Raw genomic sequence first — 22,811 nt, 5'->3', positions numbered from 1 at the left:
ATCTTCATTTCTCCATTTATTTCTCCGTTTCTTTCCTTGTTTCTCCGTTTCTTTCTTCTTTTCTCCGTTTATTTCTTCGTTTCTCCGTTTCATTCTGCGTTTCTGCGTTTCTATGTTCGTTTCTCTGTTTCTTTCTTCGTTTCTCCGTTTCTTTCTCCGTTTCTCCGTTTCATTGTTCGTTTCACCGTTTCTTTGTTCGTTACTCCGCTTCTTACTTCGTTTCTCCGTTTCTTTCTTCGTCTTTCCGTTTCTTTCTTCGGTTCTCCGTTTCTTTCTTCGTATCTCCGGTTCTTTCTTCGTTTCTCGGTTTATTTCCTCGTTTCTCCATTTATTTCTCCGATTCTCCGTTTCTTTCTTCGTTTCTTCGTTTCTTTCTTAGTTACTCCGTTTCTTTCTTCGTTTCTCCGTTTCTTTCTTCGTTTCTCCGTTTCTTTCTTCGTCTTTCCGTTTCTTTCTTCGGTTCTCCGTTTCTTTCTTCGTATCTCCGGTTCTTTCTTCGTTTCTCGGTTTATTTCTTCGTTTCTCCATTTATTTCTCCGATTCTCCGTTTCTTTCGTCGTTTCTTCGTTTCTTTCTTAGTTACTCCGTTTCTTTCTTCGTTTCTCCGTTTCTTTGTTCGTTTCTCCGTTCCTTTCTTCGTTTCTCCGTTTATTTCTTCGTTTCTCCATTTATTTCTCTGTTTCTCCGTTTCTTTCTTCGTTTCTCCGTTTCTTTCTTCGTTTCTCCGTTTCTTCCTTCGGTTCTCCGTGTCTTTGTTCGTTTCTCTGTTCCTTTCTTCGTTTCTCCGTTTATTTCTTCGTTTCTCCATTTATTTCTCCGTTTCTCCGTTTCTTTCTTCGTTTCTCCGTTTCTTTGTTCGTTTCTCCGTTCCTTTTTCGTTTCTCCGTTTATTTCTTCGTTTCTCCATTTATTTCTCTGTTTCTCCGTTTCTTTATTCGTTTCTCCGTTTCTTTGTTCGTTTCTCCGGTTCTTCCTTCGTTTCTCCGTTTCCTTCTTCGTTTCTTCGTTTCTTTCTTAGTTACTCCGTTTCTTTCTTCGTTTCTCCGTTTCTTTGTTCGTTTCTCCGTTCCTTTCTTCGTTTCTCCGTTTATTTCTTCGTTTCTCCATTTATTTCTCCGTTTCTCCGTTTCTTTGTTCGTTTCTCCGTTTCTTTGTTCGTTTCTCCGGTTATTTCTTCGTTTCTCCATTTATTTCTCCGATTCTCCGTTTCTTTCTTCGTTTCTTCGTTTCTTTCTTAGTTACTCCGTTTCTTTCTTCGTTTCTCCGTTTCTCCATTTCTTTCTTCGTTTCTCCGTTTCTTTCTTCGTTTCTCCGTTTCTTTCTTCGGTTCTCCGTTTCTTTGTTCGTTTCTCCGTTTCTTTCTCCGTTTCTTCGTATCTTTGTTCGTTTCTCCGTTTCTTTGTTCGTTACTCCATTTCTTTCTTCGTTTCTCTGTTTCTTTCTCCGTTTCTCCGTTTATTTCTTCGTTTCTCCATTTATATCTCCGATTCTCCGTTTCTTTCTTCGTTTCTCAGTTTCTTTCTTCGTTTCTCCGTTTCTTTCTTCGTTTCTCCGTTTCTTTCTTCGTTTCTCCGTTTCTTTCTTCGTTTCTCCGTTTCTTTCTTCGTTTCTCCGTTTCTTTCTTCGTTTCTCCGTTTCTTTCTTCGTTTCTCCGTTTCTTTCTTCGTTTCTCCGTTTCTTTCTTCGTTTCTCCATTTATTTCTCCGATTCTCCGTTTCTTTCTTCGTTTCTCCGTTTCTTTCTTCGTTTCTCCGTTTATTTCTTCGTTTCTCCATTTATTTCTCCGTTTCTCCGTTTCTTTCTTTGTTTCTCCGTTTCTTTGTTCGTTTCTCCGTTTCTTTGTTCGTTTCTCCGGTCCTTTCTTCGTTTCTCCGTTTCTTTCTTCGTTTCTCCGCTTATTTCTTCGTTTCTCCATTTATTTCTCCGATTCTCCGTTTCTTTCTTCGTTTCTCCGTTTATATCTTCGTTTCTCCATTTATTTCTCCGTTTCTTTCCTTGTTTCTCCGTTTCTTTCTTCATTTCTCCGTTTATTTCTTCGTTTCTCCGTTTCATTCTGCGTTTCTGCGTTTCTATGTTCGTTTCTCTGTTTCTTTCTTCGTTTCTCCGTTTCTTTCTCCGTTTCTCCGTTCCATTGTTCGTTTCACCGTTTCTTTGTTCGTTACTCCGTTTCTTACTTCGTTTCTCCGTTCCTTTCTTCGTTTCTCCATTTCTTTCTTCGTTTCTCCGTTTCTTTCTTCGTCTTTCCGTTTCTTTCTTCGGTTCTCCGTTTCTTTCTTCGTATCTCCGGTTCTTTCTTCGTTTCTCGGTTTATTTCTTCGTTTCTACATTTATTTCTTCGTTTCTACATTTATTTCTCCGATTCTCCGTTTCCTTCTTCGTTTCTTCGTTTCTTTCTTAGTTACTCCGTTTCTTTCTTCGTTTCTCCGTTTCTTTCTTCGTTTCTCCGTTTCTTTCTTCGTCTTTCCGTTTCTTTCTTCGGTTCTCCGTTTCTTTCTTCGTATCTCCGGTTCTTTCTTCGTTTCTCGGTTTATTTCTTCGTTTCTCCATTTATTTCTCCGATTCTCCGTTTCTTTCTTCGTTTCTTCGTTTCTTTCTTAGTTACACCGTTTCTTTCTTCGTTTCTCCGTTTCTTTGTTCGTTTCTCCGTTCCTTTCTTCGTTTCTCCGTTTATTTCTTTCGTTTCTCCATTTATTTCTCCGTTTCTCCGTTTCTTTGTTCGTTTCTCCGTTTCTTTGTTCGTTTCTCCGTTTCTATCTTCGATTCTCAGTTTCTTTCTTCGTTTCTCCGATTCTTTCTTCGTTTCTTCGCTTCTTCCTTCGTTTCTCGGGTTATTTCTTCGTTTCTCCATTTATTTCCCCGATTCTCCGTTTCTTTCTTCGTTTCTCCGTTTCTTTGTTCGTTTCTCCGTTCCTTTCTTCGTTTCTCCGTTTATTTCTTCGTTTCTCCATTTATTTCTCCGTTTCTCCGTTTCTTTGTTCGTTTCTCCGTTTCTTTGTTCGTTTCTCCGGTTATTTCTTCGTTTCTCCATTTATTTCTCCGATTCTCCGTTTCTTTCTTCATTTCTTCGTTTCTTTCTTAGTTACTCCGTTTCTTTCTTCGTTTCTCCGTTTCTCCATTTCTTTCTTCGTTTCTCCGTTTCTTTCTTCGTTTCTCCGTTTCTTTCTTCGGTTCTCCGTTTCTTTGTTCGTTTCTCCGTTTCTTTCTTCGTTTCTTCGTTTCTTTGTTCGTTTCTCCGTTTCTTTGTTCGTTACTCCGTTTCTTTCTTCGTTTCTCCGTTTCTTTCTTCGCTTCTCCGTTTCTTTGTTCGTTTCTCCGTTCCTTTCTTCGTTTCTCCGTTTATTTCTCCGTTTCTCCGTTTCTTTCTTCGTTTCTTCGTTTCTTCGTTTCTTTCTTAGTTACTCCATTTCTTTCTTCGTTTCTCCGTTTCTTTCTTCGTTTCTCCATTTCTTTCTTCGTTTCTCCGTTTCTTTCTTCGTTTCTCCGTTTATATCTTCGTTTCTCCATTTATTTCTCCGTTTCTTTCCTTGTTTCTCCGTTTCTTTCTTCATTTCTCCGTTTATTTCTTCGTTTCTCCGTTTCATTCTGCGTTTCTGCGTTTCTTTGTTCGTTTCTCTGTTTCTTTCTCCGTTTCTCCGTTTATTTCTTCGTTTCTCCATTTATTTCTCCGATTCTCCGTTTCTTTCTTCGTTTCTCAGTCTCTTTCTTCGTTTCTCCGTTTCTTTCTTCGTTTCTCCGTTTCTTTCTTCGTTTCTCCGTTTCTTTCTTCGTTTCTCCGTTTCTTTCTTCGTTTCTCCGTTTCTTTCTTCGTTTCTCCGTTTCTTTCTTCGTTTCTCCATTTATTTCTCCGACTCTCCGTTTCTTTCTTCATTTCTTCGTTTCTTTCTTAGTTACTCCGTTTCTTTCTTCGTTTCTCCGTTTCTCCATTTCTTTCTTCGTTTCTCCGTTTCTTTCTTCGTTTCTCCGTTTCTTTCTTCGGTTCTCCGTTTCTTTGTTCGTTTCTCCGTTTCTTTCTTCGTTTCTTCGTTTCTTTGTTCGTTTCTCCGTTTCTTTGTTCGTTACTCCGTTTCTTTCTTCGTTTCTCCGTTTCTTTCTTCGCTTCTCCGTTTCTTTGTTCGTTTCTCCGTTCCTTTCTTCGTTTCTCCGTTTATTTCTCCGTTTCTCCGTTTCTTTCTTCGTTTCTTCGTTTCTTCGTTTCTTTCTTAGTTACTCCATTTCTTTCTTCGTTTCTCCGTTTCTTTCTTCGTTTCTCCATTTCTTTCTTCGTTTCTCCGTTTCTTTCTTCGTTTCTCCGTTTATATCTTCGTTTCTCCATTTATTTCTCCGTTTCTTTCCTTGTTTCTCCGTTTCTTTCTTCATTTCTCCGTTTATTTCTTCGTTTCTCCGTTTCATTCTGCGTTTCTGCGTTTCTTTGTTCGTTTCTCTGTTTCTTTCTCCGTTTCTCCGTTTATTTCTTCGTTTCTCCATTTATTTCTCCGATTCTCCGTTTCTTTCTTCGTTTCTCAGTCTCTTTCTTCGTTTCTCCGTTTCTTTCTTCGTTTCTCCGTTTCTTTCTTCGTTTCTCCGTTTCTTTCTTCGTTTCTCCGTTTCTTTCTTCGTTTCTCCGTTTCTTTCTTCGTTTCTCCGTTTCTTTCTTCGTTTCTCCATTTATTTCTCCGACTCTCCGTTTCTTTCTTCGTTTCTCCGTTTCTTTCTTCGTTTCTCCTTTTTTTTCTTCGTTTCTCCATTTATTTCTCCGTTTCTCCGTTTCTTTCTTTGTTTCTCCGTTTCTTTGTTCGTTTCTCCGTTTCTTTGTTCGTTCTCCGGTTCTTTCTTCGTTTCTCCGTTTCTTTCTTCGTTTCTCCGCTTATTTCTTCGTTTCTCCATTTATTTGTCCGATTCTCCGTTTCTTTCTTCGTTTCTCCGTTTATATCTTCGTTTCTCCATTTATTTCTCCGTTTCTTTCCTTGTTTCTCCGTTTCTTTCTTCATTTCTCCGTTTATTTCTTCGTTTCTCCGTTTATATCTTGGTTTCTCCATTTATTTCTCCGTTTCTTTCCTTGTTTCTCCGTTTCTTTCTTCATTTCTCCTTCATTTCTTCGTTTCTCCGTTTCATTCTGCGTTTCTGCGTTTCTTTGTTCGTTTCTCTGTTTCTTTCTCCGTTTCTCCGTTTATTTCTTCGTTTCTCCATTTATTTCTCCGATTCTCCGTTTCTTTCTTCGTTTCTCAGTTTCTTTCCTCGTTTCTCCGTTTCTTTCTTCGTTTCTCCGTTTCTTTCTTCGTTTCTCCGTTTCTTTCTTCGTTTCTCCGTTTCTTTCTTCGTTTCTCCGTTTCTTTCTTCGTTTCTCCGCTTATTTCTTCGTTTCTCCATTTATTTCTCCGATTCTCCGTTTCTTTCTCCGTTTCTCCGTTTATATCTTCGTTTCTCCATTTATTTCTCCGATTCTCCGTTTCTTTCTTCGTTTCTTCGTTTCTTTCTTAGTTACTCCGTTTCTTTCTTCGTTTCTCCGTTTCTTTCTTCGTTTCTCCATTTCTTTCTTCGTTTCTCCGTTTCTTCCTTCGTTTCTCCGTTTCTTTCTTCGGTTCTCCGTTTCTTTGTTCGTTTCTCCGTTTCTTTCTTCGTTTCTTCGTTTCTTTGTTCGTTTCTCCGTTTCTTTGTTCGTTACTCCGTTTCTTTGTTCGTTTCTCCGTTTCTTTCTTCGCTTCTCCGTTTCTTTGTTCGTTTCTCCGTTCCTTTCTTCGTTTCTCCGTTTATTTCTCCGTTTCTCCGTTTCTTTCTCCGTTTCTTCGTTTCTTTCTTAGTTACTCCATTTCTTTCTTCGTTTCTCGGTTTCTTTCTTCGTTTCTCCATTTCTTTCTTCGTTTCTCCGTTTCTTTCTTCGTTTCTTCGTTTCTTTCTTCGTTTCTCCGTTTCTATCATCATTTCTCCGTTTCTTTGTTCGTTTCTCCGTTTCTCCATTTATTACTCCGTTTCTCCGTTTCTTTGTTCGTTTCTCTGTTTCTTTCTTCGTTTCTCCGTTTATTTCTTCGTTTCTCCATTTATTTCTCGGTTTCTCCGTTTCTTTTTTCGTTTCTCCGTTTCTTTGTTCGTTTCTCCGTTTCTTTCTCCGTTTCTCGGTTTATTTCTTCGTTTCTCCATTTATTTCTCCGATTCTCCGTTTCTTTCTTCGTTTCTTCGTTTCTTTCTTAGTTACTCCGTTTCTTTCTTCGTTTCTCCGTTTCTCCATTTCTTTCTTCGTTTCTCCGTTTCTTTCTTCGTTTCTCCGTTTCTTTCTTCGGTTCTCCGCTTATTTCTTCGTTTCTCCATTTATTTCTCCGTTTCTCCGTTTCTTTCTTCGTTTCTCCGTTTCTTTGATCGTTTCTCCGTTTCTTTGTTCGTTTCTCCGTTTCTTTCTTCGTTTCTCCGTTTCTTTGTTCGTTTCTCCGTTTCTTTCTTCGTTTCTCGGTTTATTTCTTCGTTTCTCCATTTATTTCTCCGATTCTCCGTTTCTTTCTTCGTTTCTTCGTTTCTTTCTTAGCTACTCCGTTTCTTTCTTCGTTTCTCCGTTTCTTTCTTCATTTCTCCGTTTATTTCTTCGTTTCTCCGTTTCATTCTGCGTTTCTGCGTTTCTTTGTTCGTTTCTCTGATTCTTTCTCTGTTACTCCGCTTATTTCTTCGTTTCTCCATTTATTTCTCCGATTCTCCGTTTCTTTCTTCGTTTCTCCGTTTATATCTTCGTTTCTCCATTTATTTCTCCGTTGCTTTCCTTGTTTCTCCGTTTCTTTCTTCGTTTCTCCGTTTATTTCTTCGTTTCTCCGTTTATATCTTCGTTTCTCCATTTATTTCTCCGTTTCTTTCCTTGTTTCTCCGTTTCTTTCTTCATTTCTCCGTTTATTTTTTCGTTTCTCCGTTTCATTCTGCGTTTCTGCGTTTCTTTGTTCGTTTCTCTGTTTCTTTCTCCGTTTCTCCGTTTATTTCTTCGTTTCTCCATTTATTTCTCCGATTCTCCGTTTCTTTCTTCGTTTCTCAGTCTCTTTCTTCGTTTCTCCGTTTCTTTCTTCGTTTCTCCGTTTCTTTCTTCGTTTCTCCGTTTCTTTCTTCGTTTCTCCGTTTCTTTCTTCGTTTCTCCGTTTCTTTCTTCGTTTCTCCGTTTCTTTCTTCGTTTCTCCATTTATTTCTCCGATTCTCCGTTTCTTTCTTCGTTTCTCCGTTTCTTTCTTCGTTTCTCCGTTTATTTCTTCGTTTCTCCATTTATTTCTCCGTTTCTCCGTTTCTCTCTTTGTTTCTCCGTTTCTTTGTTCGTTTCTCCGTTTCTTTGTTCGTTTCTCCGGTTCTTTCTTCGTTTCTCCGTTTCTTTCTTCGTTTCTCCGCTTATTTCTTCGTTTCTCCATTTATTTCTCCGATTCTCCGTTTCTTTCTTCGTTTCTCCGTTTATATCTTCGTTTCTCCATTTATTTCTCCGTTTCTTTCCTTGTTTCTCCGTTTCTTTCTTCATTTCTCCGTTTATTTCTTCGTTTCTCCGTTTATATCTTGGTTTCTCCATTTATTTCTCCGTTTCTTTCCTTGTTTCTCCGTTTCTTTCTTCATTTCTCCTTTATTTCTTCGTTTCTCCGTTTCATTCTGCGTTTCTGCGTTTCTTTGTTCGTTTCTCTGTTTCTTTCTCCGTTTCTCCGTTTATTTCTTCAGTTCTCCATTTATTTCTCCGATTCTCCGTTTCTTTCTTCGTTTCTCAGTTTCTTTCCTCGTTTCTCCGTTTCTTTCTTCGTTTCTCCGTTTCTTTCTTCGTTTCTCCGTTTCTTTCTTCGTTTCTCCGTTTCTTTCTTCGTTTCTCCGTTTCTTTCTTCGTTTCTCCGCTTATTTCTTCGTTTCTCCATTTATTTCTCCGATTCTCCGTTTCTTTCTCCGTTTCTCCGTTTATATCTTCGTTTCTCCATTTATTTCTCCGTTTCTTTCCTTGTTTCTCCGTTTCTTTCTTCATTTCTCCGTTTATTTCTTCGTTTCTCCGTTTATATCTTCGTTTCTCCATTTATTTCTCCGTTTCTTTCCTTGTTTCTCCGTTTCTTTCTTCATTTCTCCTTTATTTCTTCGTTTCTCCGTTTCATTCTGCGTTTCTGCGTTTCTTTGTTCGTTTCTCTGTTTCTTTCTCCGTTTCTCCGTTTATTTCTTCGTTTCTCCATTTATTTCTCCGATTCTCCGTTTCTTTCTTCGTTTCTTCGTTTCTTTCTTAGTTACTCCGTTTCTTTCTTCGTTTCTCCGTTTCTTTCTCCGTTTCTCCGTTTCTTTGTTCGTTTCTCCGTTTCTTTGTTCGTTTCTCCGTTTCTATCTTCGATTCTCAGTTTCTTTCTTCGTTTCTCCGATTCTTTCTTCGTTTCTTCGCTTCTTCCTTCGTTTCTCGGGTTATTTCTTCGTTTCTCCATTTATTTCCCCGATGCTCCGTTTCTTTCGTCGTTTCTCCGTTTCTTTGTTCGTTTCTCCGTTCCTTTCTTCGTTTCTCCGTTTATTTCTTCGTTTCTCCATTTATTTCTCCGTTTCTCCGGTGCTTTGTTCGTTTCTCCGTTTCTTTGTTCGTTTCTCCGGTTATTTCTTCGTTTCTCCATTTATTTCTCCGATTCTCCGTTTCTTTCTTCATTTCTTCGTTTCTTTCTTAGTTACTCCGTTTCTTTCTTCGTTTCTCCGTTTCTCCATTTCTTTCTTCGTTTCTCCGTTTCTCCATTTCTTTCTTCGTTTCTCCGTTTCTTTCTTCGTTTCTCCGTTTCTTTCTTCGGTTCTCCGTTTCTTTGTTCGTTTCTCCGTTTCTTTCTTCGTTTCTTCGTTTCTTTGTTCGTTTCTCCGTTTCTTTGTTCGTTACTCCGTTTCTTTCTTCGTTTCTCCGTTTCTTTCTTCGCTTCTCCGTTTCTTTGTTCGTTTCTCCGTTCCTTTCTTCGTTTCTCCGTTTATTTCTCCGTTTCTCCGTTTCTTTCTTCGTTTCTTCGTTTCTTCGTTTCTTTCTTAGTTACTCCATTTCTTTCTTCGTTTCTCCGTTTCTTTCTTCGCTTCTCCGTTTCTTTGTTCGTTTCTCCGTTCCTTTCTTCGTTTCTCCGTTTATTTCTCCGTTTCTCCGTTTCTTTCTTCGTTTCTTCGTTTCTTCGTTTCTTTCTTAGTTACTCCATTTCTTTCTTCGTTTCTCCGTTTCTTTCTTCGTTTCTCCGTTTCTTTCTTCGTTTCTCCGTTTCTTTCTTCGTTTCTCCGTTTCTTTCTTCGTTTCTCCGTTTCTTTCTTCGTTTCTCCATTTATTTCTCCGATTCTCCGTTTCTTTCTTCGTTTCTCCGTTTCTTTCTCCGATTCTCCGTTTCTTTCTTCGTTTCTCAGTTTCTTTCCTCGTTTCTCCGTTTCTTTCTTCGTTTCTCCGTTTCTTTCTTCGTTTCTCCGTTTCTTTCTTCGTTTCTCCGTTTCTTTCTTCGTTTCTCCGTTTCTTTCTTCGTTTCTCCGCTTATTTCTTCGTTTCTCCATTTATTTCTCCGATTCTCCGTTTCTTTCTCCGTTTCTCCGTTTATATCTTCGTTTCTCCATTTATTTCTCCGTTTCTTTCCTTGTTTCTCCGTTTCTTTCTTCATTTCTCCGTTTATTTCTTCGTTTCTCCGTTTATTTCTCCGTTTCTCCGTTTCTTTCTTCGTTTCTTCGTTTCTTCGTTTCTTTCTTAGTTACTCCATTTCTTTCTTCGTTTCTCCGTTTCTTTCTTCGTTTCTCCGTTTATATCTTCGTTTCTCCATTTATTTCTCCGTTTCTTTCCTTGTTTCTCCGTTTCTTTCTTCATTTCTCCGTTTATTTCTTCGTTTCTCCGTTTCATTCTGCGTTTCTGCGTTTCTTTGTTGGTTTCTCTGTTTCTTTCTCCGTTTCTCCGTTTATTTCTTCGTTTCTCCATTTATTTCTCCGATTCTCCGTTTCTTTCTTCGTTTCTCAGTCTCTTTCTTCGTTTCTCCGTTTCTTTCTTCGTTTCTCCGTTTCTTTCTTCGTTTCTCCGTTTCTTTCTTCGTTTCTCCGTTTCTTTCTTCGTTTCTCCGTTTCTTTCTTCGTTTCTCCGTTTCTTTCTTCGTTTCTCCATTTATTTCTCCGATTCTCCGTTTCTTTCTTCGTTTCTCCGTTTCTTTCTCCGATTCTCCGTTTCTTTCTTCGTTTCTCAGTTTCTTTCCTCGTTTCTCCGTTTCTTTCTTCGTTTCTCCGTTTCTTTCTTCGTTTCTCCGTTTCTTTCTTCGTTTCTCCGTTTCTTTCTTCGTTTCTCCATTTCTTTCTTCGTTTCTCCGTTTCTTTCTTCGTTTCTCCGTTTATATCTTCGTTTCTCCATTTATTTCTCCGTTTCTTTCCTTGTTTCTCCGTTTCTTTCTTCATTTCTCCGTTTATTTCTTCGTTTCTCCGTTTCATTCTGCGTTTCTGCGTTTCTTTGTTCGTTTCTCTGTTTCTTTCTCCGTTTCTCCGTTTATTTCTTCGTTTCTCCATTTATTTCTCCGATTCTCCGTTTCTTTCTTCGTTTCTCAGTCTCTTTCTTCGTTTCTCCGTTTCTTTCTTCGTTTCTCCGTTTCTTTCTTCGTTTCTCCGTTTCTTTCTTCGTTTCTCCGTTTCTTTCTTCGTTTCTCCGTTTCTTTCTTCGTTTCTCCGTTTCTTTCTTCGTTTCTCCATTTATTTCTCCGACTCTCCGTTTCTTTCTTCGTTTCTCCGTTTCTTTCTTCGTTTCTCCTTTTTTTTCTTCGTTTCTCCATTTATTTCTCCGTTTCTCCGTTTCTTTCTTTGTTTCTCCGTTTCTTTGTTCGTTTCTCCGTTTCTTTGTTCGTTCTCCGGTTCTTTCTTCGTTTCTCCGTTTCTTTCTTCGTTTCTCCGCTTATTTCTTCGTTTCTCCATTTATTTGTCCGATTCTCCGTTTCTTTCTTCGTTTCTCCGTTTATATCTTCGTTTCTCCATTTATTTCTCCGTTTCTTTCCTTGTTTCTCCGTTTCTTTCTTCATTTCTCCGTTTATTTCTTCGTTTCTCCGTTTATATCTTGGTTTCTCCATTTATTTCTCCGTTTCTTTCCTTGTTTCTCCGTTTCTTTCTTCATTTCTCCTTCATTTCTTCGTTTCTCCGTTTCATTCTGCGTTTCTGCGTTTCTTTGTTCGTTTCTCTGTTTCTTTCTCCGTTTCTCCGTTTATTTCTTCGTTTCTCCATTTATTTCTCCGATTCTCCGTTTCTTTCTTCGTTTCTCAGTTTCTTTCCTCGTTTCTCCGTTTCTTTCTTCGTTTCTCCGTTTCTTTCTTCGTTTCTCCGTTTCTTTCTTCGTTTCTCCGTTTCTTTCTTCGTTTCTCCGTTTCTTTCTTCGTTTCTCCGCTTATTTCTTCGTTTCTCCATTTATTTCTCCGATTCTCCGTTTCTTTCTCCGTTTCTCCGTTTATATCTTCGTTTCTCCATTTATTTCTCCGATTCTCCGTTTCTTTCTTCGTTTCTTCGTTTCTTTCTTAGTTACTCCGTTTCTTTCTTCGTTTCTCCGTTTCTTTCTTCGTTTCTCCATTTCTTTCTTCGTTTCTCCGTTTCTTCCTTCGTTTCTCCGTTTCTTTCTTCGGTTCTCCGTTTCTTTGTTCGTTTCTCCGTTTCTTTCTTCGTTTCTTCGTTTCTTTGTTCGTTTCTCCGTTTCTTTGTTCGTTACTCCGTTTCTTTGTTCGTTTCTCCGTTTCTTTCTTCGCTTCTCCGTTTCTTTGTTCGTTTCTCCGTTCCTTTCTTCGTTTCTCCGTTTATTTCTCCGTTTCTCCGTTTCTTTCTCCGTTTCTTCGTTTCTTTCTTAGTTACTCCATTTCTTTCTTCGTTTCTCGGTTTCTTTCTTCGTTTCTCCATTTCTTTCTTCGTTTCTCCGTTTCTTTCTTCGTTTCTTCGTTTCTTTCTTCGTTTCTCCGTTTCTATCATCATTTCTCCGTTTCTTTGTTCGTTTCTCCGTTTCTCCATTTATTACTCCGTTTCTCCGTTTCTTTGTTCGTTTCTCTGTTTCTTTCTTCGTTTCTCCGTTTATTTCTTCGTTTCTCCATTTATTTCTCGGTTTCTCCGTTTCTTTTTTCGTTTCTCCGTTTCTTTGTTCGTTTCTCCGTTTCTTTCTCCGTTTCTCGGTTTATTTCTTCGTTTCTCCATTTATTTCTCCGATTCTCCGTTTCTTTCTTCGTTTCTTCGTTTCTTTCTTAGTTACTCCGTTTCTTTCTTCGTTTCTCCGTTTCTCCATTTCTTTCTTCGTTTCTCCGTTTCTTTCTTCGTTTCTCCGTTTCTTTCTTCGGTTCTCCGCTTATTTCTTCGTTTCTCCATTTATTTCTCCGTTTCTCCGTTTCTTTCTTCGTTTCTCCGTTTCTTTGATCGTTTCTCCGTTTCTTTGTTCGTTTCTCCGTTTCTTTCTTCGTTTCTCCGTTTCTTTGTTCGTTTCTCCGTTTCTTTCTTCGTTTCTCGGTTTATTTCTTCGTTTCTCCATTTATTTCTCCGATTCTCCGTTTCTTTCTTCGTTTCTTCGTTTCTTTCTTAGCTACTCCGTTTCTTTCTTCGTTTCTCCGTTTCTTTCTTCATTTCTCCGTTTATTTCTTCGTTTCTCCGTTTCATTCTGCGTTTCTGCGTTTCTTTGTTCGTTTCTCTGATTCTTTCTCTGTTACTCCGCTTATTTCTTCGTTTCTCCATTTATTTCTCCGATTCTCCGTTTCTTTCTTCGTTTCTCCGTTTATATCTTCGTTTCTCCATTTATTTCTCCGTTGCTTTCCTTGTTTCTCCGTTTCTTTCTTCGTTTCTCCGTTTATTTCTTCGTTTCTCCGTTTATATCTTCGTTTCTCCATTTATTTCTCCGTTTCTTTCCTTGTTTCTCCGTTTCTTTCTTCATTTCTCCGTTTATTTTTTCGTTTCTCCGTTTCATTCTGCGTTTCTGCGTTTCTTTGTTCGTTTCTCTGTTTCTTTCTCCGTTTCTCCGTTTATTTCTTCGTTTCTCCATTTATTTCTCCGATTCTCCGTTTCTTTCTTCGTTTCTCAGTCTCTTTCTTCGTTTCTCCGTTTCTTTCTTCGTTTCTCCGTTTCTTTCTTCGTTTCTCCGTTTCTTTCTTCGTTTCTCCGTTTCTTTCTTCGTTTCTCCGTTTCTTTCTTCGTTTCTCCGTTTCTTTCTTCGTTTCTCCATTTATTTCTCCGATTCTCCGTTTCTTTCTTCGTTTCTCCGTTTCTTTCTTCGTTTCTCCGTTTATTTCTTCGTTTCTCCATTTATTTCTCCGTTTCTCCGTTTCTCTCTTTGTTTCTCCGTTTCTTTGTTCGTTTCTCCGTTTCTTTGTTCGTTTCTCCGGTTCTTTCTTCGTTTCTCCGTTTCTTTCTTCGTTTCTCCGCTTATTTCTTCGTTTCTCCATTTATTTCTCCGATTCTCCGTTTCTTTCTTCGTTTCTCCGTTTATATCTTCGTTTCTCCATTTATTTCTCCGTTTCTTTCCTTGTTTCTCCGTTTCTTTCTTCATTTCTCCGTTTATTTCTTCGTTTCTCCGTTTATATCTTGGTTTCTCCATTTATTTCTCCGTTTCTTTCCTTGTTTCTCCGTTTCTTTCTTCATTTCTCCTTTATTTCTTCGTTTCTCCGTTTCATTCTGCGTTTCTGCGTTTCTTTGTTCGTTTCTCTGTTTCTTTCTCCGTTTCTCCGTTTATTTCTTCAGTTCTCCATTTATTTCTCCGATTCTCCGTTTCTTTCTTCGTTTCTCAGTTTCTTTCCTCGTTTCTCCGTTTCTTTCTTCGTTTCTCCGTTTCTTTCTTCGTTTCTCCGTTTCTTTCTTCGTTTCTCCGTTTCTTTCTTCGTTTCTCCGTTTCTTTCTTCGTTTCTCCGCTTATTTCTTCGTTTCTCCATTTATTTCTCCGATTCTCCGTTTCTTTCTCCGTTTCTCCGTTTATATCTTCGTTTCTCCATTTATTTCTCCGTTTCTTTCCTTGTTTCTCCGTTTCTTTCTTCATTTCTCCGTTTATTTCTTCGTTTCTCCGTTTATATCTTCGTTTCTCCATTTATTTCTCCGTTTCTTTCCTTGTTTCTCCGTTTCTTTCTTCATTTCTCCTTTATTTCTTCGTTTCTCCGTTTCATTCTGCGTTTCTGCGTTTCTTTGTTCGTTTCTCTGTTTCTTTCTCCGTTTCTCCGTTTATTTCTTCGTTTCTCCATTTATTTCTCCGATTCTCCGTTTCTTTCTTCGTTTCTTCGTTTCTTTCTTAGTTACTCCGTTTCTTTCTTCGTTTCTCCGTTTCTTTCTCCGTTTCTCCGTTTCTTTGTTCGTTTCTCCGTTTCTTTGTTCGTTTCTCCGTTTCTATCTTCGATTCTCAGTTTCTTTCTTCGTTTCTCCGATTCTTTCTTCGTTTCTTCGCTTCTTCCTTCGTTTCTCGGGTTATTTCTTCGTTTCTCCATTTATTTCCCCGATGCTCCGTTTCTTTCGTCGTTTCTCCGTTTCTTTGTTCGTTTCTCCGTTCCTTTCTTCGTTTCTCCGTTTATTTCTTCGTTTCTCCATTTATTTCTCCGTTTCTCCGGTGCTTTGTTCGTTTCTCCGTTTCTTTGTTCGTTTCTCCGGTTATTTCTTCGTTTCTCCATTTATTTCTCCGATTCTCCGTTTCTTTCTTCATTTCTTCGTTTCTTTCTTAGTTACTCCGTTTCTTTCTTCGTTTCTCCGTTTCTCCATTTCTTTCTTCGTTTCTCCGTTTCTCCATTTCTTTCTTCGTTTCTCCGTTTCTTTCTTCGTTTCTCCGTTTCTTTCTTCGGTTCTCCGTTTCTTTGTTCGTTTCTCCGTTTCTTTCTTCGTTTCTTCGTTTCTTTGTTCGTTTCTCCGTTTCTTTGTTCGTTACTCCGTTTCTTTCTTCGTTTCTCCGTTTCTTTCTTCGCTTCTCCGTTTCTTTGTTCGTTTCTCCGTTCCTTTCTTCGTTTCTCCGTTTATTTCTCCGTTTCTCCGTTTCTTTCTTCGTTTCTTCGTTTCTTCGTTTCTTTCTTAGTTACTCCATTTCTTTCTTCGTTTCTCCGTTTCTTTCTTCGCTTCTCCGTTTCTTTGTTCGTTTCTCCGTTCCTTTCTTCGTTTCTCCGTTTATTTCTCCGTTTCTCCGTTTCTTTCTTCGTTTCTTCGTTTCTTCGTTTCTTTCTTAGTTACTCCATTTCTTTCTTCGTTTCTCCGTTTCTTTCTTCGTTTCTCCGTTTCTTTCTTCGTTTCTCCGTTTCTTTCTTCGTTTCTCCGTTTCTTTCTTCGTTTCTCCGTTTCTTTCTTCGTTTCTCCATTTATTTCTCCGATTCTCCGTTTCTTTCTTCGTTTCTCCGTTTCTTTCTCCGATTCTCCGTTTCTTTCTTCGTTTCTCAGTTTCTTTCCTCGTTTCTCCGTTTCTTTCTTCGTTTCTCCGTTTCTTTCTTCGTTTCTCCGTTTCTTTCTTCGTTTCTCCGTTTCTTTCTTCGTTTCTCCGTTTCTTTCTTCGTTTCTCCGCTTATTTCTTCGTTTCTCCATTTATTTCTCCGATTCTCCGTTTCTTTCTCCGTTTCTCCGTTTATATCTTCGTTTCTCCATTTATTTCTCCGTTTCTTTCCTTGTTTCTCCGTTTCTTTCTTCATTTCTCCGTTTATTTCTTCGTTTCTCCGTTTATTTCTCCGTTTCTCCGTTTCTTTCTTCGTTTCTTCGTTTCTTCGTTTCTTTCTTAGTTACTCCATTTCTTTCTTCGTTTCTCCGTTTCTTTCTTCGTTTCTCCGTTTATATCTTCGTTTCTCCATTTATTTCTCCGTTTCTTTCCTTGTTTCTCCGTTTCTTTCTTCATTTCTCCGTTTATTTCTTCGTTTCTCCGTTTCATTCTGCGTTTCTGCGTTTCTTTGTTGGTTTCTCTGTTTCTTTCTCCGTTTCTCCGTTTATTTCTTCGTTTCTCCATTTATTTCTCCGATTCTCCGTTTCTTTCTTCGTTTCTCAGTCTCTTTCTTCGTTTCTCCGTTTCTTTCTTCGTTTCTCCGTTTCTTTCTTCGTTTCTCCGTTTCTTTCTTCGTTTCTCCGTTTCTTTCTTCGTTTCTCCGTTTCTTTCTTCGTTTCTCCGTTTCTTTCTTCGTTTCTCCATTTATTTCTCCGATTCTCCGTTTCTTTCTTCGTTTCTCCGTTTCTTTCTCCGATTCTCCGTTTCTTTCTTCGTTTCTCAGTTTCTTTCCTCGTTTCTCCGTTTCTTTCTTCGTTTCTCCGTTTCTTTCTTCGTTTCTCCGTTTCTTTCTTCGTTTCTCCGTTTCTTTCTTCGTTTCTCCGTTTCTTTCTTCGTTTCTCCGCTTATTTCTTCGTTTCTCCATTTATTTCTCCGATTCTCCGTTTCTTTCTCCGTTTCTCCGTTTATATCTTCGTTTCTCCATTTATTTCTCCGTTTCTTTCCTTGTTTCTCCGTTTCTTTCTTCTTTTCTCCGTTTATTTCTTCGTTTCTCCGTTTATATCTTCGTTTCTCCATTTATTTCTCCGTTTCTTTCCTTGTTTCTCCGTTTCTTTCTTCATTTCTCCTTTATTTCTTCGTTTCTCCGTTTCATTCTGCGTTTCTGCGTTTCTTTGTTCGTTTCTCTGTTTCTTTCTCCGTTTCTCCGTTTATTTCTTCGTTTCTCCATTTATTTCTCCGATTCTCCGTTTCTTTCTTCGTTTCTTCGTTTCTTTCTTAGTTACTCCGTTTCTTTCTTCGTTTCTCCGTTTCTTTCTTCGTTTCTCCATTTCTTTCTTCGTTTCTCCGTTTCTTCCTTCGTTTCTCCGTTTCTTTCTTCGGTTCTCCGTTTCTTTGTTCGTTTCTCCGTTTCTTTCTTCGTTTCTTCGTTTCTTTGTTCGTTTCTCCGTTTCTTTGTTCGTTACTCCGTTTCTTTGTTCGTTTCTCCGTTTCTTTCTTCGCTTCTCCGTTTCTTTGTTCGTTTCTCCGTTCCTTTCTTCGTTTCTCCGTTTATTTCTCCGTTTCTCCGTTTCTTTCTCCGTTTCTTCGTTTCTTTCTTAGTTACTCCATTTCTTTCTTCGTTTCTCCGTTTCTTTCTTCGTTTCTCCATTTCTTTCTTCGTTTCTCCGTTTCTTTCTTCGTTTCTTCGTTTCTTTCTTCGTTTCTCCGTTTCTATCATCATTTCTCCGTTTCTTTGTTCGTTTCTCCGTTTCTCCATTTATTACTCCGTTTCTCCGTTTCTTTGTTCGTTTCTCTGTTTCTTTCTTCGTTTCTCCGTTTATTTCTTCGTTTCTCCATTTATTTCTCGGTTTCTCCGTTTCTTTTTTCGTTTCTCCGTTTCTTTGTTCGTTTCTCCGTTTCTTTCTCCGTTTCTCGGTTTATTTCTTCGTTTCTCCATTTATTTCTCCGATTCTCCGTTTCGTTCTTAGTTTCTCCGTTTCTTTCTTCGTTTCTCCGTTTCTTTCTTCGTTTCTCCTCTTATTTCTTCGTTTCTCCATTTATTTCTCCGTTTCTCCGTTTCTTTCTTCGTTTCTCCGTTACTTTCTTCATTTCTCCGTTTATTTCTTCGTTTCTCCATTTATTTCTCCGATTCTCCGTTTCTTTCTTCGTTTCTCCGTTTCTTTCTTCGTTTCTCCGTTTATTTCTTCGTTTCTCCATTTATTTCTCCGTTTCTCCGTTTCTCTCTTTGTTTCTCCGTTTCTTTGTTCGTTTCTCCGTTTCTTTGTTCGTTTCTCCGGTTCTTTCTTCGTTTCTCCGTTTCTTTCTTCGTTTCTCCGCTTATTTCTTCGTTTCTCCATTTATTTCTCCGATTCTCCGTTTCTTTCTTCGTTTCTCCGTTTATATCTTCGTTTCTCCATTTGTTTCTCCGTTTCTTTCCTTGTTTCTCCGTTTCTTTCTTCATTTCTCCGTTTATTTCTTCGTTTCTCCGTTTATATCTTGGTTTCTCCATTTATTTCTCCGTTTCTTTCCTTGTTTCTCCGTTTCTTTCTTCATTTCTCCTTTATTTCTTCGTTTCTCCGTTTCATTCTGCGTTTCTGCGTTTCTTTGTTCGTTTCTCTGTTTCTTTCTCCGTTTCTCCGTTTATTTCTTCAGTTCTCCATTTATTTCTCCGATTCTCCGTTTCTTTCTTCGTTTCTCAGTTTCTTTCCTCGTTTCTCCGTTTCTTTCTTCGTTTCTCCGTTTCTTTCTTCGTTTCTCCGTTTCTTTCTTCGTTTCTCCGTTTCTTTCTTCGTTTCTCCGTTTCTTTCTTCGTTTCTCCGCTTATTTCTTCGTTTCTCCATTTATTTCTCCGATTCTCCGTTTCTTTCTCCGTTTCTCCGTTTATATCTTCGTTTCTCCATTTATTTCTCCGTTTCTTTCCTTGTTTCTCCGTTTCTTTCTTCATTTCTCCGTTTATTTCTTCGTTTCTCCGTTTATATCTTCGTTTCTCCATTTATTTCTCCGTTTCTTTCCTTGTTTCTCCGTTTCTTTCTTCATTTCTCCTTTATTTCTTCGTTTCTCCGTTTCATTCTGCGTTTCTGCGTTTCTTTGTTCGTTTCTCTGTTTCTTTCTCCGTTTCTCCGTTTATTTCTTCGTTTCTCCATTTATTTCTCCGATTCTCCGTTTCTTTCTTCGTTTCTTCGTTTCTTTCTTAGTTACTCCGTTTCTTTCTTCGTTTCTCCGTTTCTTTCTCCGTTTCTCCGTTTCTTTGTTCGTTTCTCCGTTTCTTTGTTCGTTTCTCCGTTTCTATCTTCGATTCTCAGTTTCTTTCTTCGTTTCTCCGATTCTTTCTTCGTTTCTTCGCTTCTTCCTTCGTTTCTCGGGTTATTTCTTCGTTTCTCCATTTATTTCCCCGATGCTCCGTTTCTTTCGTCGTTTCTCCGTTTCTTTGTTCGTTTCTCCGTTCCTTTCTTCGTTTCTCCGTTTATTTCTTCGTTTCTCCATTTATTTCTCCGTTTCTCCGGTGCTTTGTTCGTTTCTCCGTTTCTTTGTTCGTTTCTCCGGTTATTTCTTCGTTTCTCCATTTATTTCTCCGATTCTCCGTTTCTTTCTTCATTTCTTCGTTTCTTTCTTAGTTACTCCGTTTCTTTCTTCGTTTCTCCGTTTCTCCATTTCTTTCTTCGTTTCTCCGTTTCTTTCTTCGTTTCTCCGTTTCTTTCTTCGGTTCTCCGTTTCTTTGTTCGTTTCTCCGTTTCTTTCTTCGTTTCTTCGTTTCTTTGTTCGTTTCTCCGTTTCTTTGTTCGTTACTCCGTTTCTTTCTTCGTTTCTCCGTTTCTTTCTTCGCTTCTCCGTTTCTTTGTTCGTTTCTCCGTTCCTTTCTTCGTTTCTCCGTTTATTTCTCCGTTTCTCCGTTTCTTTCTTCGTTTCTTCGTTTCTTCGTTTCTTTCTTAGTTACTCCATTTCTTTCTTCGTTTCTCCGTTTCTTTCTTCGCTTCTCCGTTTCTTTGTTCGTTTCTCCGTTCCTTTCTTCGTTTCTCCGTTTATTTCTCCGTTTCTCCGTTTCTTTCTCCGTTTCTTCGTTTCTTCGTTTCTTTCTTAGTTACTCCATTTCTTTCTTCGTTTCTCCGTTTCTTTCTTCGTTTCTCCGTTTCTTTCTTCGTTTCTCCGTTTCTTTCTTCGTTTCTCCGTTTCTTTCTTCGTTTCTCCGTTTCTTTCTTCGTTTCTCCATTTATTTCTCCGATTCTCCGTTTCTTTCTTCGTTTCTCCGTTTCTTTCTCCGATTCTCCGTTTCTTTCTTCGTTTCTCAGTTTCTTTCCTCGTTTCTCCGTTTCTTTCTTCGTTTCTCCGTTTCTTTCTTCGTTTCTCCGTTTCTTTCTTCGTTTCTCCGTTTCTTTCTTCGTTTCTCCGTTTCTTTCTTCGTTTCTCCGCTTATTTCTTCGTTTCTCCATTTATTTCTCCGATTCTCCGTTTCTTTCTCCGTTTCTCCGTTTATATCTTCGTTTCTCCATTTATTTCTCCGTTTCTTTCCTTGTTTCTCCGTTTCTTTCTTCATTTCTCCGTTTATTTCTTCGTTTCTCCGTTTATTTCTCCGTTTCTCCGTTTCTTTCTTCGTTTCTTCGTTTCTTCGTTTCTTTCTTAGTTACTCCATTTCTTTCTTCGTTTCTCCGTTTCTTTCTTCGTTTCTCCGTTTATATCTTCGTTTCTCCATTTATTTCTCCGTTTCTTTCCTTGTTTCTCCGTTTCTTTCTTCATTTCTCCGTTTATTTCTTCGTTTCTCCGTTTCATTCTGCGTTTCTGCGTTTCTTTGTTCGTTTCTCTGTTTCTTTCTCCGTTTCTCCGTTTATTTCTTCGTTTCTCCATTTATTTCTCCGATTCTCCGTTTCTTTCTTCGTTTCTCAGTCTCTTTCTTCGTTTCTCCGTTTCTTTCTTCGTTTCTCCGTTTCTTTCTTCGTTTCTCCGTTTCTTTCTTCGTTTCTCCGTTTCTTTCTTCGTTTCTCCGTTTCTTTCTTCGTTTCTCCGTTTCTTTCTTCGTTTCTCCATTTATTTCTCCGATTCTCCGTTTCTTTCTTCGTTTCTCCGTTTCTTTCTCCGATTCTCCGTTTCTTTCTTCGTTTCTCAGTTTCTTTCCTCGTTTCTCCGTTTCTTTCTTCGTTTCTCCGTTTCTTTCTTCGTTTCTCCGTTTCTTTCTTCGTTTCTCCGTTTCTTTCTTCGTTTCTCCGTTTCTTTCTTCGTTTCTCCGCTTATTTCTTCGTTTCTCCATTTATTTCTCCGATTCTCCGTTTCTTTCTCCGTTTCTCCGTTTATATCTTCGTTTCTCCACTTATTTCTCCGTTTCTTTCCTTGTTTCTCCGTTTCTTTCTTCTTTTCTCCGTTTATTTCTTCGTTTCTCCGTTTATATCTTCGTTTCTCCATTTATTTCTCCGTTTCTTTCCTTGTTTCTCCGTTTCTTTCTTCATTTCTCCTTTATTTCTTCGTTTCTCCGTTTCATTCTGCGTTTCTGCGTTTCTTTGTTCGTTTCTCTGTTTCTTTCTCCGTTTCTCCGTTTATTTCTTCGTTTCTCCATTTATTTCTCCGATTCTCCGTTTCTTTCTTCGTTTCTTCGTTTCTTTCTTAGTTACTCCGTTTCTTTCTTCGTTTCTCCGTTTCTTTCTTCGTTTCTCCATTTCTTTCTTCGTTTCTCCGTTTCTTCCTTCGTTTCTCCGTTTCTTTCTTCGGTTCTCCGTTTCTTTGTTCGTTTCTCCGTTTCTTTCTTCGTTTCTTCGTTTCTTTGTTCGTTTCTCCGTTTCTTTGTTCGTTACTCCGTTTCTTTGTTCGTTTCTCCGTTTCTTTCTTCGCTTCTCCGTTTCTTTGTTCGTTTCTCCGTTCCTTTCTTCGTTTCTCCGTTTATTTCTCCGTTTCTCCGTTTCTTTCTCCGTTTCTTCGTTTCTTTCTTAGTTACTCCATTTCTTTCTGCGTTTCTCCGTTTCTTTCTTCGTTTCTCCATTTCTTTCTTCGTTTCTCCGTTTCTTTCTTCGTTTCTTCGTTTCTTTCTTCGTTTCTCCGTTTCTATCATCATTTCTCCGTTTCTTTGTTCGTTTCTCCGTTTCTCCATTTATTACTCCGTTTCTCCGTTTCTTTGTTCGTTTCTCTGTTTCTTTCTTCGTTTCTCCGTTTATTTCTTCGTTTCTCCATTTATTTCTCGGTTTCTCCGTTTCTTTTTTCGTTTCTCCGTTTCTTTGTTCGTTTCTCCGTTTCTTTCTCCGTTTCTCGGTTTATTTCTTCGTTTCTCCATTTATTTCTCCGATTCTCCGTTTCGTTCTTAGTTTCTCCGTTTCTTTCTTCGTTTCTCCGTTTCTTTCTTCGTTTCTCCGCTTATTTCTTCGTTTCTCCATTTATTTCTCCGTTTCTCCGTTTCTTTCTTCGTTTCTCCGTTTCTTTGATCGTTTCTCCGTTTCTTTGTTCGTTTCTCCGTTTCTTTCTTCGTTTCTCCGTTTCTTTGTTCGTTTCTCCGTTTCTTTCTTCGTTTCTCGGTTTATTTCTTCGTTTCTCCATTTATTTCTCCGATTCTCCGTTTCTTTCTTCGTTTCTTCGTTTCTTTCTTAGCTACTCCGTTTCTTTCTTCGTTTCTCCGTTTCTTTCTTCATTTCTCCGTTTATTTCTTCGTTTCTCCGTTTCATTCTGCGTTTCTGCGTTTCTTTGTTCGTTTCTCTGATTCTTTCTCTGTTACTCCGCTTATTTCTTCGTTTCTCCATTTATTTCTCCGATTCTCCGTTTCTTTCTTCGTTTCTCCGTTTATATCTTCGTTTCTCCATTTATTTCTCCGTTGCTTTCCTTGTTTCTCCGTTTCTTTCTTCGTTTCTCCGTTTATTTCTTCGTTTCTCCGTTTATATCTTCGTTTCTCCATTTATTTCTCCGTTTCTTTCCTTGTTTCTCCGTTTCTTTCTTCATTTCTCCGTTTATTTCTTCGTTTCTCCGTTTCATTCTGCGTTTCTGCGTTTCTTTGTTCGTTTCTCTGATTCTTTCTCTGTTACTCCGCTTATTTCTTCGTTTCTCCATTTATTTCTCCGATTCTCCGTTTCTTTCTTCGTTTCTCCGTTTATATCTTCGTTTCTCCATTTATTTCTCCGTTTCTTTCCTTGTTTCTCCGTTTCTTTCTTCGTTTCTCCGTTTCTTTCTTCGTTACTCCGTTTCTTTCTTTGTTTCTCCGCTTATTTCTTCGTTTCTCCATTTATTTCTCCGTTTCTCCGTTTCTTTCTTCGTTTCTCCGTTTCTTTGATCGTTTCTCCGTTTCTTTGTTCGTTTCTCCGTTTCTTTGATCGTTTCTCCGTTTCTTTGTTCGTTTCTCCGTTTCTTTGATCGTTTCTCCGTTTCTTTGTTCGTTTCTCCGTTTCTTTCTTCGTTTCTTCGTTTCTTTCTTCGTTACTCCGTTTCTTTCTTCGTTTCTCCGTTTCTTTCTTCGTTTCTCCGTTTCTTTCTTCGTTTCTCCGTTTATTTCTTCGTTTCTCCATTTATTTCTCCGTTTCTCCGTTTCTTTCTTTGTTTCTCCGTTACTTTGTTCGTTTCTCCGTTTCTTTGTTCG

This window comes from Ptiloglossa arizonensis, chromosome 9 (assembly GCF_051014685.1).
Source record: "Ptiloglossa arizonensis isolate GNS036 chromosome 9, iyPtiAriz1_principal, whole genome shotgun sequence".
NCBI lineage: Eukaryota > Metazoa > Arthropoda > Insecta > Hymenoptera > Colletidae > Ptiloglossa > Ptiloglossa arizonensis.
The sequence above is the reverse complement of the archived record's forward strand: the minus strand, read 5'-3'. Positions refer to the sequence as shown.